The following is a 15,042-nucleotide window of genomic DNA, read 5'->3' on the forward strand; positions in this document are numbered from 1 at the left end:
ACCAATATGAGAAACGCTACAAATGACGAAAAAAAATTCAAAGTTTTACAATTTTGTCTCTATTTCTATAGGAACATTTTTATGAGCTTAATGGTGTCGTGTATTTGTTAAAATTTTAAAGATTTTAAAAATGAGAAGATGAGCAAAAGAGGGATATTAGAAATTATAAACCGTGTAGAGATTTAATCTTTTATTTTTATATTTTTTAGGTATTTAAACAAATATTAAATAAAAATGTCACAAAAATAATTTAATGCATAAAAATATAAAATATAAAAAGAATAAGATTACCGATGAAAAATGTTTAATAAAATATATAAAAATTAAAATAATAATTTTAGTGTTTAATATTCGATTCAAAATATATATATAAAAAAGTCAATTTTAGTCTTCAAATCCTGATTCCTAAACAAACTAATGACACCAAAAGTTCAAAACTTAAAAGCATATGAGAAACAATATTCTTCTTAAGATAACTAAAATGTAGATTATACAAATATAAAAATACGAAAACATTAGTTTTACTTACAATTTAATGTTTTAATATATAAGGAGAAAGATAAATTTTATTATGATATTTAATAATTAATTAATAAATATATAAGATGACAGTGTAAGTGTTTGATTAATCAAACATAATGCATTTATTGATGGTTAACCTATTAAAAATAATAATTGACATTTATTGATTCAATTAACATATATGTATTTAACAAGAAATTCTATAATTAATTCAATTAATTTTCTTATATTTATATACATATATATATCTAAATCTAATTAAATGTAAATATAATATACGATATATTTTTATATAAACAAATATTACGAAACTAAGTGTATATTATATTTTTATATACATTTTTATTTAAAAATATATAGCACTAATTGTTGACTAAATGTGCCTAATTTAATGGTAAAAAGGCTATTTAAAATATAAAAATCTAAATGTTGTAGGTTTGAATCATCACAAAAATAGTATTTTTTTTTTCTAAAATTGCAATGTTTTAATATTTATTTACTTGTTGACTTATTTAAGATTATACATATTGATATTCAATTTATTATATAAAAATTCATGCGGTTGTCAAGAGATTATTTTTAATATAATATTAATATTTTTATAAGATTATTTTTTATAAAATTGATATTATTTAGTCATTAATTTAAAGGAATAAAATATTATTTCTTTATATATTTTTATTTTATACATATTGACATATTGCTAAATTTACATAATTAACTTTAATTATTAACTCAATTCATTTTATTAACGAGTTCATAGTCAAGCTAGCTTGCGAGTTCATTTCCAAGACAATTGGCGAACTTGATCACGAATCAATTATCGAGTTAGCTCGCGAGCATACTATTGAGTTAGCTCACGAGCTTTGTTTACGAGTCCATTTATTGAGCCAAATCACGAGCTAGTTCATGAACTTACAAACGACTTAGCTCACGAGCTAATGAGCCAAGTATTAGGTTGCTCAACCTTAGCTCGTTTAACTTTCGAACTTTAAATCCAAACTCAAGCTTGACTCGATTATGAATCGAGCCAAATACGAACGAGTTTTTTTTGAGTTGAACATCGAGCCACTCGCGAACGGCTCAACTCATTTACAGCCCTAAGCGAATCAGCAGGCTGCTTTGCAATCCAAGTTTGCAACTTATAATACTATTTATAACATATAAATTATAAATTATTTTCACATACACCATTTATTTATTTTATTCTAATCTTTTAGGTTCTATTATTTTTCACATATAACTCATTTTTTTTTCAAAAAAAATAACAATAACTAAGAATAATGGTTAAAACATCGCAATAAAATTCTCAAGAGAAAAATTTAGTTGAATGAGAAACATGCATACAGATGATGAAATATAATATATAATCTAATTAACTTAATTCTCTTGATTTCTCAATTAATTTTTGTAATTCATATATATGGTTAACAAGCATTAAATATATTTGTTTAGAAAATACATTTATTATAATAAAATTAATTAATAATAAATAGTTAGACTTAAAAAATAAGATATAATAAATATGCATTGTCTAAAAATTAATGTATAGTGTTAATGTATTTTATAACATATAATATATAAAATAAAAAAAATTATTTGGCATATTACTCAAAATATGTACAAATTTTCATATCTTTTAAATAATTATTATATTTTTATGACAATATTATTTATATATATTGATGTAATATTACATAATTCATAATAATCTTATTTAAAATTAATAATAATTCTAATCACTATTACGAATTATTATTGATTTTAAATATAATTATTATAAATTTTTCAGTATCATGCTAATTTATAAATTTTGTTTCTAGATAAAATACTTAAAATGTGTATTTAATGATATATGTAACGATTAATTTTTTAAAATTTAATGTAACATTATTTGAGTAAACTAAGTATTACTCGAGGGAGTGAAATATGCAATTATTCAAGTAAGCATTTTAGATACTTAAGTAAATTATAATTTTACTCGATTAATGATACAAGTCTAGAGGCTTGCCATTTTAATTTAGATTTATTACTCGGTTAAATGTTATAATTACTCAACTAATACATCACTTAGTCGATTAACTATTTGATTATTTAATTAATATTATTTCATCATATATTCATGTTGAGAATCCCACATCACCTCCATAAGGGAGACCTGAACTATATATAAGAAGGAGGATCTCTCTACCTATTAAGCTAGCTTTTCAGGTTAGAGTTCTACCTTTAACTTCTCACATGGTATCAGAGCTAACTCTTGATTGTCGTGGTCATGGACCAGTACCCTGCTTGATCACCTGGGCATGTATTAGTTACTGAAGAAACTTCGGCGTGGGAGGGAATGCTGAGAATCCCAAATTGCCTCCACAAGGGAGACATGGGCTATATATAAGGAGGATGATTCCTCCACCTATTAAACTAGCTTTTCAGGTTGGAATTCTACCACTAACTTCTTACAATTCGAATGAAATAAATAATAATCGATTAATCTCTTAAATGTTTATGTCTTACTTGATTAAAAGAAAAAATCAGCTAAGTACGTACTTTATACTTATTAGTTGTTACTTAACTAAACATTTACTTAACTAAACATTTATTCTATCGATTAAAATGATAATTTCTCTATTAAACTCATATATTAATTGATTAATTTTCAAGTTACAACATATCTTATTATAACAAATTTTGTTAATGATACTATTATAATAATGTAAAGTTTGATAATTTTATGTTAAATAATATTTTTATAAAATTATAAATAAATTTATTAATATATTTATAAATAAGCCTATTTACGAGCAAATAATCGAGTTTGCTTGCGATCTTCTAAATGATTCAGCTCACGAGACTATAATCAATCTTACTTGTGAGCCTCTAATCGAACTAGCTCGCGAACCTATAATTGAGTCATCTCGCGAGTAACCAAGTCGAGCCTTACCGAGCTCGAGCTTAAGCTCGACTCATTTACAAACCGAGTTTTAAAGTTAAATTCAAACTCGACTTGCTTATCTTAACGAACAAATTCAAATGAGTTTTTAATAAGTCGAGTACAGAGTCGATAGCACGCGACTCAGCTCATTTGCAATCCTACTTTTTATTTCCATGAAAAGATATACATAATACATGAAGAAGAATAAGAAAACTTATGTTGCACGGAAACACCTTATAGGAGCCGTTTTTCTGTTTTCGAAACGTTTCTTATTCCCGTTTCGAACCCTATTTATGCCTATTTTTTTAGAAAAATGTTCGTTTCCACGTTTTCATTTTCTATCAAAAACGTTTCTTATTTCTGTTTCCGTGCAACATAGAAGAAAACTGCATGCATTGTAATTAAAGAAAAAAAAAACTGCAAGGCCAAATGATTGCTAAAACTCATCATCAAAAGCACGTCTCTATGCTGTCTTCAAAAGTAACAACTGACATTTATTTTGCATTTCTCTAAAACTGCACTACCGTAGATTCCATAACAAAGCTATAGCATGTAGAGAAGGCATCGGCAGACAACATCTATCTTGAGGATACACTTAAGCATTGATTTTAATTAGGCTTAAATTGACTTGCCATTAATTATAAATTCAATGTGATCCGTCATCATACAATCCATCACAATCACTCATTTAAATCAAAAGTATCAATAACTAATCCATGAAAACGAATGACAGCCAGTGAAGCGGATTTACTTGGACATGATAAAAACTATGCACGAAGGGATTTGTTGTTCTGCTTAGAATTAATGCAACTATTAGTACTCCTTCATTAAACAATAGGAACAGGTCAATTTCAAAAAGGAACATAAATCAACAAAACCCTTGCAGCCAGAGCCACAACCGTAGCCCCATTGCCATCTAGGAGGAGGTCATGGGCCATGGTTGAACCTAAGGCTTCCCAGCTAATCATAACCTCTCCCTTCATAACAAACTTTTAGCTTTTACTTTATCAAGCCTAATCTACTAAAGTAGGCCACAAGAAGCAAGCTTGCATCCTTGTTTTTTCGGGCTGTGCCTCACTGCAAGCATTGAATAAATGAAATGAGTGGAGATCTTCCTTCCCGGCCCCCAGTTAATCAAAAAGAAGTCTGCTGTCACTGGAGGCAAAGAAAACTTGGACCATCCACCCAAGAATAACTAGCTAGGAGTAAAAGTCTCAATCCTAATCTTCCAACTCCATGTCGGCAGTTGAGGAGATGCTTAGAGAACAAGGGGTTGAGTTTAATTCTATAAATTGGAAGGGTTTTTAGGTACCCAAGCTTATCTTTAATTAATAAAAAAAAAAAAAAAAGAAAGAGAAGGGATTTTCAGGTAACAGAAACCCTGCTTTACCATTCAGAAAGGAGTTATATGATATCTCAAAAGATATTTGCATTAAAGCAAGAATAAAACCTACTCATTTTTCAGATTAACCAAGCAAATAGTCAGCAAACAAATAGTTAATTTAAGTGTATAGTTTCACAACTTGTACGAATGATGACAAAAATAATGATATATTGACAACTATAATTTACAAAAATTAAACTTTTAAAAGAAATGAATAAATAACATAGATAAGATTGATCAAGCTAAAAAATTGTGACACAAAAAACAAGTCCCCCCATATAGTCCTTTGTTAGTGAAACAAACTTTCAATTTACATATTACAGCTCCAGTTCAAATATTCAATCTATTAGTTTTCAACCTATGGATGCATAGCTATATATGTACATACATCCATAAACACACATAAATATACACTACATATAGTTAGCAAATAATAATAACTTAGCAAAAAAAAAAAATGTTCAAAAAAAATAAAAATATAGTTACTCATAGGAGATGGTTCTTGCATTGGCGATCAAAGATGAGATGGATGGAGTTGCGGTCACCAGATGAAGACCTTGGAGATGGTGGTGGTTGTGGTTGCTGGTAGTTGACGAGAAAATGAGAAGACGGGCATACGATGGAATGACAAGAAGAAGGAAGGATGCCAACGAGAAGATGAAAGGACAACGACAGGGACAAAGAATTAATGACGTGACAAAGAAGGGTTAGGGCTAAACCTAAAAGATTTCCCAAATAAAGAAGGAAGACGAGATTGGTGTAAGACCAAATCTCAAGTAGAGACAGAAAATATTCAGTCTCTAAAGACGTTTTCGGAAAAAAAATTAGAGACAAAATATTTCCGTTTTTAATTCCATCTCTGAGACAATTGCAATTTAGAGATGAAAATTTTCCGTTTCTGAGGCCTCTATTTGACAGTTAGTATTTTGAATAGAGATGGAAGAAAATCTATCTCTATTAAAAAAAACATAAAAATGATTTTTTTTTACCTTGAGAGGTAGAAAAAATTCCATGATACTTTTTTTTACACTCAAGGACAGATTCAGAGACGGAAAGATTCCGAATTTGTTCATGGATTTCATCAACCAAGTGTCCAACATATTTGTTTGAGTGTCCCCTTGCATGTTGGACTCCTTCAGGTAACCAATCTCCTTCCAAATCTTATCAAACTCCCCCAAATAGTAGACTTTCAACATGGCTGAATCTTAGCCACTTGTGACTCCAACATTTTTCCATTGCCACTAGTACCGTTGTTTAACCCTTCATCAAACCAACATCCTCCTTGGTTTTGCTCATTCCTTGAGCCTTCTTCCCAACTTGGGATGGGACTGTTAAACTTGAGATTTTACAATAGGATCGAAGAAGGGTCTATTAAATCAAATTGTAAACTCGAATCGTAACATCGTAAGATTTTAGAGATAATTAAAAATATCCTTTAATGTATATCCTTTAGAAATCTTGTCACCACATAGATGTTAGTGTTATGTGCTCTAATGCTAGATTTAGATGATGTCTATTGGGCTTGTAATAAATGCATTTAATATATCTTTGTATATATCTATAAAAGGCGAGTTTATTTTCATTCATAAACTCTCCAGTTTAATATATGAATGAGTCCCTAAATCTCCTGTATGAGAGTCTTATTCTTAAAGATTATGTGACGAGATTCTCTGGTGACAAGATTTTTTAAATGATTCTTGGTCCTTAGAGTAATTGGATAGGGACTCTAATTAGTCAAGTATAGACTAACACAGAGTTTACTACCTTAAACTCGTGGGTGGTTATTGGACAACAACACACTAAATGTGACGTTGATGATTGACCACATAACATGGTGGATAATAGTCATGTCGTCTAGTCACGATAGTGTAGTTGATCCTTAAATTTGAATTGACTCGGTTGTCTTGTATATTAGTGTGCAAGATTTGCTAATGGGCCAAACCATCCAATTGCGAAGAGGGGACGTTCATTTATGTGGTTTCGTATTACTGGTATATGGAGATAAATGTTCAGGAGTAGGATCCGTCACCCTTGTCGTTATTGATGAAGTGAACGTCCTATGTGGTACATTGTTAGTGTGACATGACAGTCTCTGGCCAGAGTAGATTGATTATCAAGAAAGGTGTTTTCTGAGGTATCATTTAGTCACGCTGATAAGATCTGACACATAGTTACTGAGTTTACGAGTTTATCATTCAATGACTTTTGCTCAGTCAGTACATTAGGTGACGAAAGGATTATAATACACGGTAATCGTTAACTATAATAGGTTCACTTGAAGTTAAACTTCATTGTCTTTTATATTGTCCTAGATCGCTGCTAGGCGCTTTCCAGAACCTCTTAGATCATCATTGGGATATGGAGAGATTCTGTTGATAGATCAAGGAGTATTGGTTGGTGCTAAACGGATTTTGGCGCTATTTGTTTACTAGCGGACAATGAACCTAAAAAGTCACACACCATATAGCATTGCGTCTGGTATTGACACTGTACACCCATTGTGTCTCGGATATGTCATTAAGTGTTAATGACAGCAGTATGTCAATAGTTGACGAACTGGAGCACTGAGGGTCATTTGCCTCAACTTAAGCTTCGACTGGCTTGCAGTGGGAGTCAACTCCCGGTGTTGCCTCAACCTTTCTTAGTGCGGTCCACGTAGCAGCAAATTGGCAAGGGGTGGTGGAGGTAGTCGAGCAATGAATTGAGATTTACAAAGAGGTTATTTTAGAGTGCTTTTTGTCTTTTGCTTGGCTTAGCTTCTCTGTTCTCTGCTTCTGTCAATTTTTGTTCTACTTTAGTAATTTTATTGAGCATGTGTCATGTGGGAGAAAGACACAAAGGTGCCAGTGATTCAGAATCCTCAGGCTAGCATGGGAAAATGTGCATGAAGCGGTACCAGATTGCACGTTAGGTGTGGACAGACTAGGCCCTCCACATAGTGAGGAGGTTTCGGTCTCATTACATAAACAATTTCTCTACTTCATCCTGACATTAAACTTCAAGTATGTCTTTATTGTATTTCATGTAATGAAATAACATATTGTTTAAATATCCAAGCTATGTATGGTGTGTGTATTTATAGCTTTTGTTGTATATGTCTGATATAAATAAAATTTTTAATTTTAACTGCAACACCATACGTGAATTCCATTAGTAAATATATGTTTATAATGACATAATTTTATAAATAATGAATTAATGCTTAATAACATGATTATTACAACCTTCTTCCTTATGAATGAAATACATGTGCCTATTTCAAAATAACTTCATCTATTAATTTCAAAAATACTAAATAATATGAAATTTTCAAATATTAAGTCCAACATTTATCATCATTCATCCATCCATAATAAAAATTTCAAATATTAGTTTATATAATGTAAATTCTCATAAGTCGTAAGTCATAACCTAATATAACTAAAAACAACATACTGTTAAACTCCTACATTATAAGCACAAAATATAAACTAAAATAAATTATTAGTAGAAATATTTAAATCTTCATCCTAGCTATGATAACCTCCATCATCAAATTAGGGTGACACGAATCAACCACCCTAGAAGAAAAGGTTCCCATCACTCAGTTTGTGTAGTTCTTCCTTGAAATTAATTAACTTAAATATAATTTAGATGAAGGCAAGAAAATTATATTTCTTATCCAGTGCTCTAATGATAAGAGCAAGGCATAGAAAAACCCTTTTCAAAACCATCAAATAAAAGAATGCTTTAAGCAATGGAAAAGTAGGAAAGAACCCATCTTCCTTAGCTTCAAAATGAGCAAAATGCTAAGAAATTACAATAAACAACGGAGAAAATAGTGGTTTCTTCATCCAACAAAAGTAGGATTTTGTCTCGACACCTCAATCCTTGTTCAAGCATCCGATTAAAATTCTTGTTTCTCTGTTGGGTAACAGACAAGAGATTCTTCATCTCTTGAATGGCTTCTTTGCATTCAATTCAAAAGGGCATTTGTTGCAAGGCCGCTTGCGGCAAGGCCTTTTGCTGTCAGGCCCCTTGAGGCAAGGCCTTGTGCTACAAGGCCCCTTGCAGCAAGGCCTTTGTCGTGAGGCCTTTTGCTGCAAGGCCTCTTGCAGTGAGCCTGTCGTTGTCGCAAGCCACCTTGCCTCATTACCCTTTGTTGCAAGGCACTTTGTGAGGCTTAGCGCACATTGCTGGAAGCTTGGATACCATTTTTGCTTTAAAGAATCCTCATTTTTCTCCATCCCCATTCTTATGGTACAATAATTTCCCCCCACTTCTTTTTTGCCTTTAGGTAAAATGAAAGAGTAGGAAAATTTCAGAATTTTATTGCCAACTTGGGGGTGACGTAGAGGCACACTGCCGTGAGGTTAGTTATTACCTCTCGGGGTAATTTTTTCATTGCCCATTGGCCTTCCGGCATGCTCTTATAAATTCCACTTACCTCAATCATTTTCCTTGCTTCTACCTCAAACATAAAATCTCTCTGTCGCAAGGGAACACCCAAGTAATTTTTTGCCATAACACTTTTTCTTTTCGTGTTGCCTCAGACTTTTATACCTAGTACTTTTCGCGAGGGTTCCCTCCCTCCTTTTTCCTTGCTGCTAGGATATTTCTTAGCGCCAACGTCTTGTCGCGAGGATCCTAGTGCTTTCCGCGAGGACTCCTAGATTTATGGCCTTTGCCACGACCCTCCTTACCTTTATTCCTACATTCCGAGAGCCTTGCCACAAGGCCCCTGCTGCAAACATCCTTTCCGCGAGCTATGTGCCCTTAGCCTTCTTGCCTTCATGCACTCTGCCGCAAGCTTTTACCGTTAGCTCCATACACCCTTGCCGCTAGCCTTCTCGCCTTGAGCCTTGTTGCCACTAGCTTTCTCACCTTAAGCCTCGTTGTCGCTAGCCTTCTCGCCTTAAGCCTCTTTGCTGCTAGCCTCCTCGCCGCAAGCTTTTTTCGCGAGCTTTCTTGCCTCTAGCTATCTTGCTGCTAACTTTTTCGTTTTTTCTTTTTCTTCTTTTCTTGCCTTTCTTCTTTGGGGAACGTGTCTCTTTAGTGCCAAACTCTTGGGGTTATCTTTTTTTTCTTCTACGCCTTGCCTCTTTCTTATTTTGGCTTTCTTCTTGCCTTCCAATAACATGGGATCTAGGGGTGTATATTTTTCGTACTCAGGATTTCGAGGGATGCGCCTGCTAATTTCTTATGGGCAAGCGTTCTGCCCTAACAGCTGACGAGGTTGAGCAATTGGTGGGCAACTATAGTATTCCCCCCCTCTTATTGTGCTAGATTACCTGAGCTGGGCGAATCTTATGCCGCTACTGTTTTAGAGGGGTGTATGGCAGTTCATGAAATAAGTTTTCGCTTAGGATTCCATCTTCTGCTCCCACCCCTTTGGTGTTGAATTTCTTTATTGAAGTGGTCTGGCTCCGGCCCAGCTACATCCCAATGAATGGGCTCAGTTGGTGGGTTTTTTTGTTTTGTGTCAAGAAATGGGGGTGCCCCCCACCGTTGATCTTCTTTTCTGTTTTTATCGCTTCCGACTAGGATAGTCTCGCTATCACTTGTATACACTTTATAGGGAACGCGTCGAGGATTGTTTATTCAAGGGTATTCCACCTAGGGCACATTATTTTAATTCTCGTTGGTTTGTCGTGAATCCCCCACTGAGCAGGTGGTGCTCTCCTCGGGGTTGGTGTTCAGATGATAGAGTGGCTAAGCCGATTCTTTCTGCGTCTATTCTTGACCTCGGGAGCAATATAAAGGTGAGCAACGCCAACTCTTGTGTGGGGGTTCAGTGAACCTCCTAGACCTTCTCTCTAAGGATCGGTTGAGGAGGGCTGACTGGGTACTCCACGCTAGGGGTGAGCACAACTTCGGTTAAACCGAAGTAACCAAACCGAACCGACAAGTTCGGTTGGTTTGGTTTGGTTTTTTTTTTTTTTCTTCAAAATTTCGGTTCGATTAATTTTTTTTGAAAGTTCGATTTTCGGTGTTCGGTTCGGTTTTTTGCTTGAAATAACCGAAATAACCGAACTGAACCAAACTTACAAAAATGACATAGTTTTGGGTTTACAAAGCAAAGTGAAAATATCCCCAAGTGACAAACAGAAGTCACGCAAAGGTAGATGAGAGAAAACCCAGAAGGCGGAAGGACTGAATCGATCCTTCTGTTCGCTTTGCTATCTCCCCTCCGTCGTCTCCGATACTCTGGCATAATAGCACCATCACCCCCTCTGATGCCGATGTCGACGCCGCAACACTCGAGGTAAAGACTCTCACTCACTTGGAATTGGAAGGCTGGACTGAGATGGACGTGAGATGCTGAGAGAGACCCCTTGAGTTTGTCGCCATCGATGTCGCCTCCACCTTCGACGCCTTTCCCTTTGCCGTTAGCAGTTAGTCACCCCCGTGAGGGTTTAATTTACAAAATCGACTGGAAGGCTAGTCATTCGAATGTGATTATGTGAGGGTTTAATTTACAAAATCGAATTCTAGGCAGTTCTGACACCCGTTCGAACTTTGGTCATAACTCTCTCGTTCGAATTCCGATTGAGGTGATTCAAGATGATATGGAACAACAAGTGAAAGATCTACAACTTTCATGTTTTAGTTTTGAAAGATTCGAACTAAATCATGGTCGAAATCGAGTTGTAAAGACAACACGCACACAAGAGCATAGGCCGTTCGAATGCTCCACACCCCATTCGAATGGCTCCCTATAGCATTCGAATCACTTCACTAAAATTCACAAAACTCATCTGAATGATGCCTAAGACTCACACATCTGAATGCCTAAGCTCTCATTCGAATATCCTAGCTTACATTTAGATATCTAAGCTACAATTTTCACATACCTTCAGTTATAACACCAAAATTCTAACTTAATTACTTAGCTTACACACTTAACCCTTATTCAATAGAAAATTATCACCAAAACAACATTTTAAACATAAAGGCTAACCAACTCAATCCTCCAGACATGACACAAGAGTATCTAAATTCGAGTCATTACAAATCCTCCCCCCCTTAAAAGAATTTGGTCTCCCAAATTTGGGTTTAGTAATTTGAAAAGCTAGGGGGGTATATATTTTATCTTGCTATCTTTTTATTACCATAGAATCCATTCAAAAATGTAATTATGCCGAATATATAAATCCACTTATCGGTTTTGAACAACACTACTTTCCCTGTTCCTTCCACAATTTGTTACATCATCCCATGTTCATGGAGATGAGTATGAAAAATCATTTAATGTAAATATTTCCTTATTCCAAATATCTTGAAAACCAAAACATCACTATGCTCCTCAATACTTTTTCCTTTGTGATCCATAATGCAATTAAGAACCCCTCTTTATAGGACAAGTTTTCTCTTAGCTCTAGAGGCTAAAAGCAATTACATGCCGAGGAGCTGGAACATATTTTCGAAACATAGAGTACATTATGCACGTTAAATAACTAAGGAGGCAAGGCCCGTCAATTCACTAAAGGTCCAAAGATCTCCAAAGGACATGTACAACGCGGGCTGAGCTTCCTTGAAACTCCGAATCTTGCCTTTGATTGTACCGCTTCTATCTATCCTAAGCTGCTTGCAAGGCGTCTGCAAAACACTTCATGTCAAAATCTCTAAGTAGTACCACCTAGGTTTTATTGCCAATTTTGATTTGACGCTGGGAATTTTGACTCCAGTTATCAAATTAATAATCCCCCAAATGTCAAAGCATGAATAACTTCAATTTCGATACTAGGGGATTAGACTCTGCCTACTACTTATCTCATTAACCTGATTGTCCCCTCTTAAAAATTCGGTGTTAGTTGGACCATATCATTACCTCTAGTGCATTTGTCTCTTAAAAATATTACTGATGCTTGTTCTTACGAAATTATGATCCCTAATTATCGTGAAGGGGAATTTATTTTGCCTCAATATCTTGTTTGTATCATAAAACCCATTCAAGTATGAATTTAAGATGATTCCTTAATTCATCATTCGCTTATTAACTTACTAAAAATAGAAGATTCTCGCATTCCCCTGTCATGAATTATCCCCAAATTTTATCATTACTTTATTTCTGGGCTTTGCCTAATTCTAGAGTGTGGCACTTCAATATTTGATCTTCCACAATCCTTGTAAGATATCTATAATCTTCGGATCAAGTATCACGTAGCTACTCAGAATAAACTATCCCCTTATCCTAATTAAATCCGTACCATTTTCCAAGTTCGTTCCATGGCATATCATACATAATCACCTTAGTATTTACCATTATAGCATGATTGGGAATTCCCACTAAGAAAACTTTCACTACGATAACCATCAAACTACTCATATAATGAATCAATTCACATAGACTTCAGGATCAATTTACCTATTCAAGAAAAATTGTGCCTCTAATTAAATTTCGAACACTAAAACCCACATCTCTTAAATAATTTTATGTCACTTCCTAGCTCATTCCAAAACAAACCTTTTATGGTCGCAACTTGGGTGTACCCCTCATTTGCTTTCATAAATCCTGTATCTTTTCTTGAACCACTAAATCTTTTACATAGAGATTTTCATCTAGGTTCATACTACACTCACTACCATGGTTACTTCCAACGAGTAATACCCTAACCATAAACTAACTTTTAAAATTATTCCCCTTACTACAACCAATTTGGACTAGTCTCTATCCCAAGGTAAGGCATAACTATTTCCCATGGTCATTCCATTCATACACAGTTATTCACTCACCTTCTCAATACTTAGCTCATTTTCACCAACCCTCCTATTGCACTTCAAGTTTCTTTTTCTTTTTTTTTACACTAAGCTCCTTTAACTACCAAACTACTCCTCGTATCATTACATCTATTGTTTGCCAACTAATCTATTGTAAGTCCTATACACTTCCCAAATCACTTCATTCAATATTCAAAAACTTCCATTCATCTTCCACACAGTTGCACCATTCAAGGCCTCAAATAATTATGTGACCAACAATCTCGTATGTTAACCAATGGCCAATTAAACCCTTTTACTCGAAGTGGATTGCACTAGATGAATTTAAATCTATTGCATGCTGCTCAACTATACACCTGTAAACGTCTTTACTACCTACTAAGCTTAACCAGTTCCTCTATTTGTTCCATAATCAAACCACACGTGGTGTTGAGCCCTTAAATAGTAATCTCAAACCTAGAAGTATATGTATATAAATTTTAAGTCTCTAGTAGTTTCAAGCCATTAAATCTATGTTTGACTCCTCACTTTGATAAATCGTCTAGGTTTCCTTCCTTATATATTCATATGACTCATTTTATAAATCCCTATCAAGTATACTTAGGTTGAGACGATACAAAACTTTCCTCCTGTTCTTTTATAAATACATTATGTCACATCAACTTGTGCTTACGGAAAAAGCAAGACTACAGTCATTCTAACTATAAAACCCAATTGTGTTGTAAACCATAGTACCACACGCGGTGTTGAGCCCTTAAATAGTAACCTCAAACCTAGAAGTATATGTATATAAATTCTAAGTCTCCAGTAGTTTCAAGCCATTAAATCTACGTTTGACTCCTCACTTTGATAAATAGTTTAGGTTTCCTTCCTTATATATTCATACGATTCATTTTATAAATCCTTATCAAGTATACTTAGGTTGAGACGATACAAAACTTTCCTCCTGTTCTTTTATAAATACATTATGTCACATCAACTTGTGCTCACGGAAAAAGCAAGACTACGGTCATTCTAATAATAAAACCCAACTATGTTGTAAACCATCTTCATTTTCAGTATCACAACTTAACTCAGGCTTACCATACTTGCACTATCATAGCCAGGGACACACCCATCATTTCAAAAAAATCAATAACTAATAGCTTGAACGACAAATTAATGTCAATCTCAAGCCCCTTTCCACAAATTATCATCTTCCCATTTCTTGTTAAACACACGACTTTTCCCACTGTGTCGATTTACTCTCCAATTCAAGGAGCCCTCTTCTCGATTCTAACTTCACATTACCAAATTTCACAATTCATTTACTAAACCATCTAAGGGAAGGTCTTGACATAAAGAGTATACTTCTTGAGAATTTATGAATCAAATTTTCCCCCGTAACTCTTATAACGATAGATATCTTACACATTTAATCTTTGCCTAACATTGATTCCCTCAAATGTGCACCCTAGGAAGTTATTTTCTGTATAACATATAATCGCAACAAGACCATCGCGGCATA

The sequence above is a fragment of the Diospyros lotus genome, chromosome 4 (genome assembly GCF_014633365.1).
Source record: "Diospyros lotus cultivar Yz01 chromosome 4, ASM1463336v1, whole genome shotgun sequence".
NCBI classification, from domain to species: Eukaryota; Viridiplantae; Streptophyta; class Magnoliopsida; order Ericales; family Ebenaceae; genus Diospyros; species Diospyros lotus.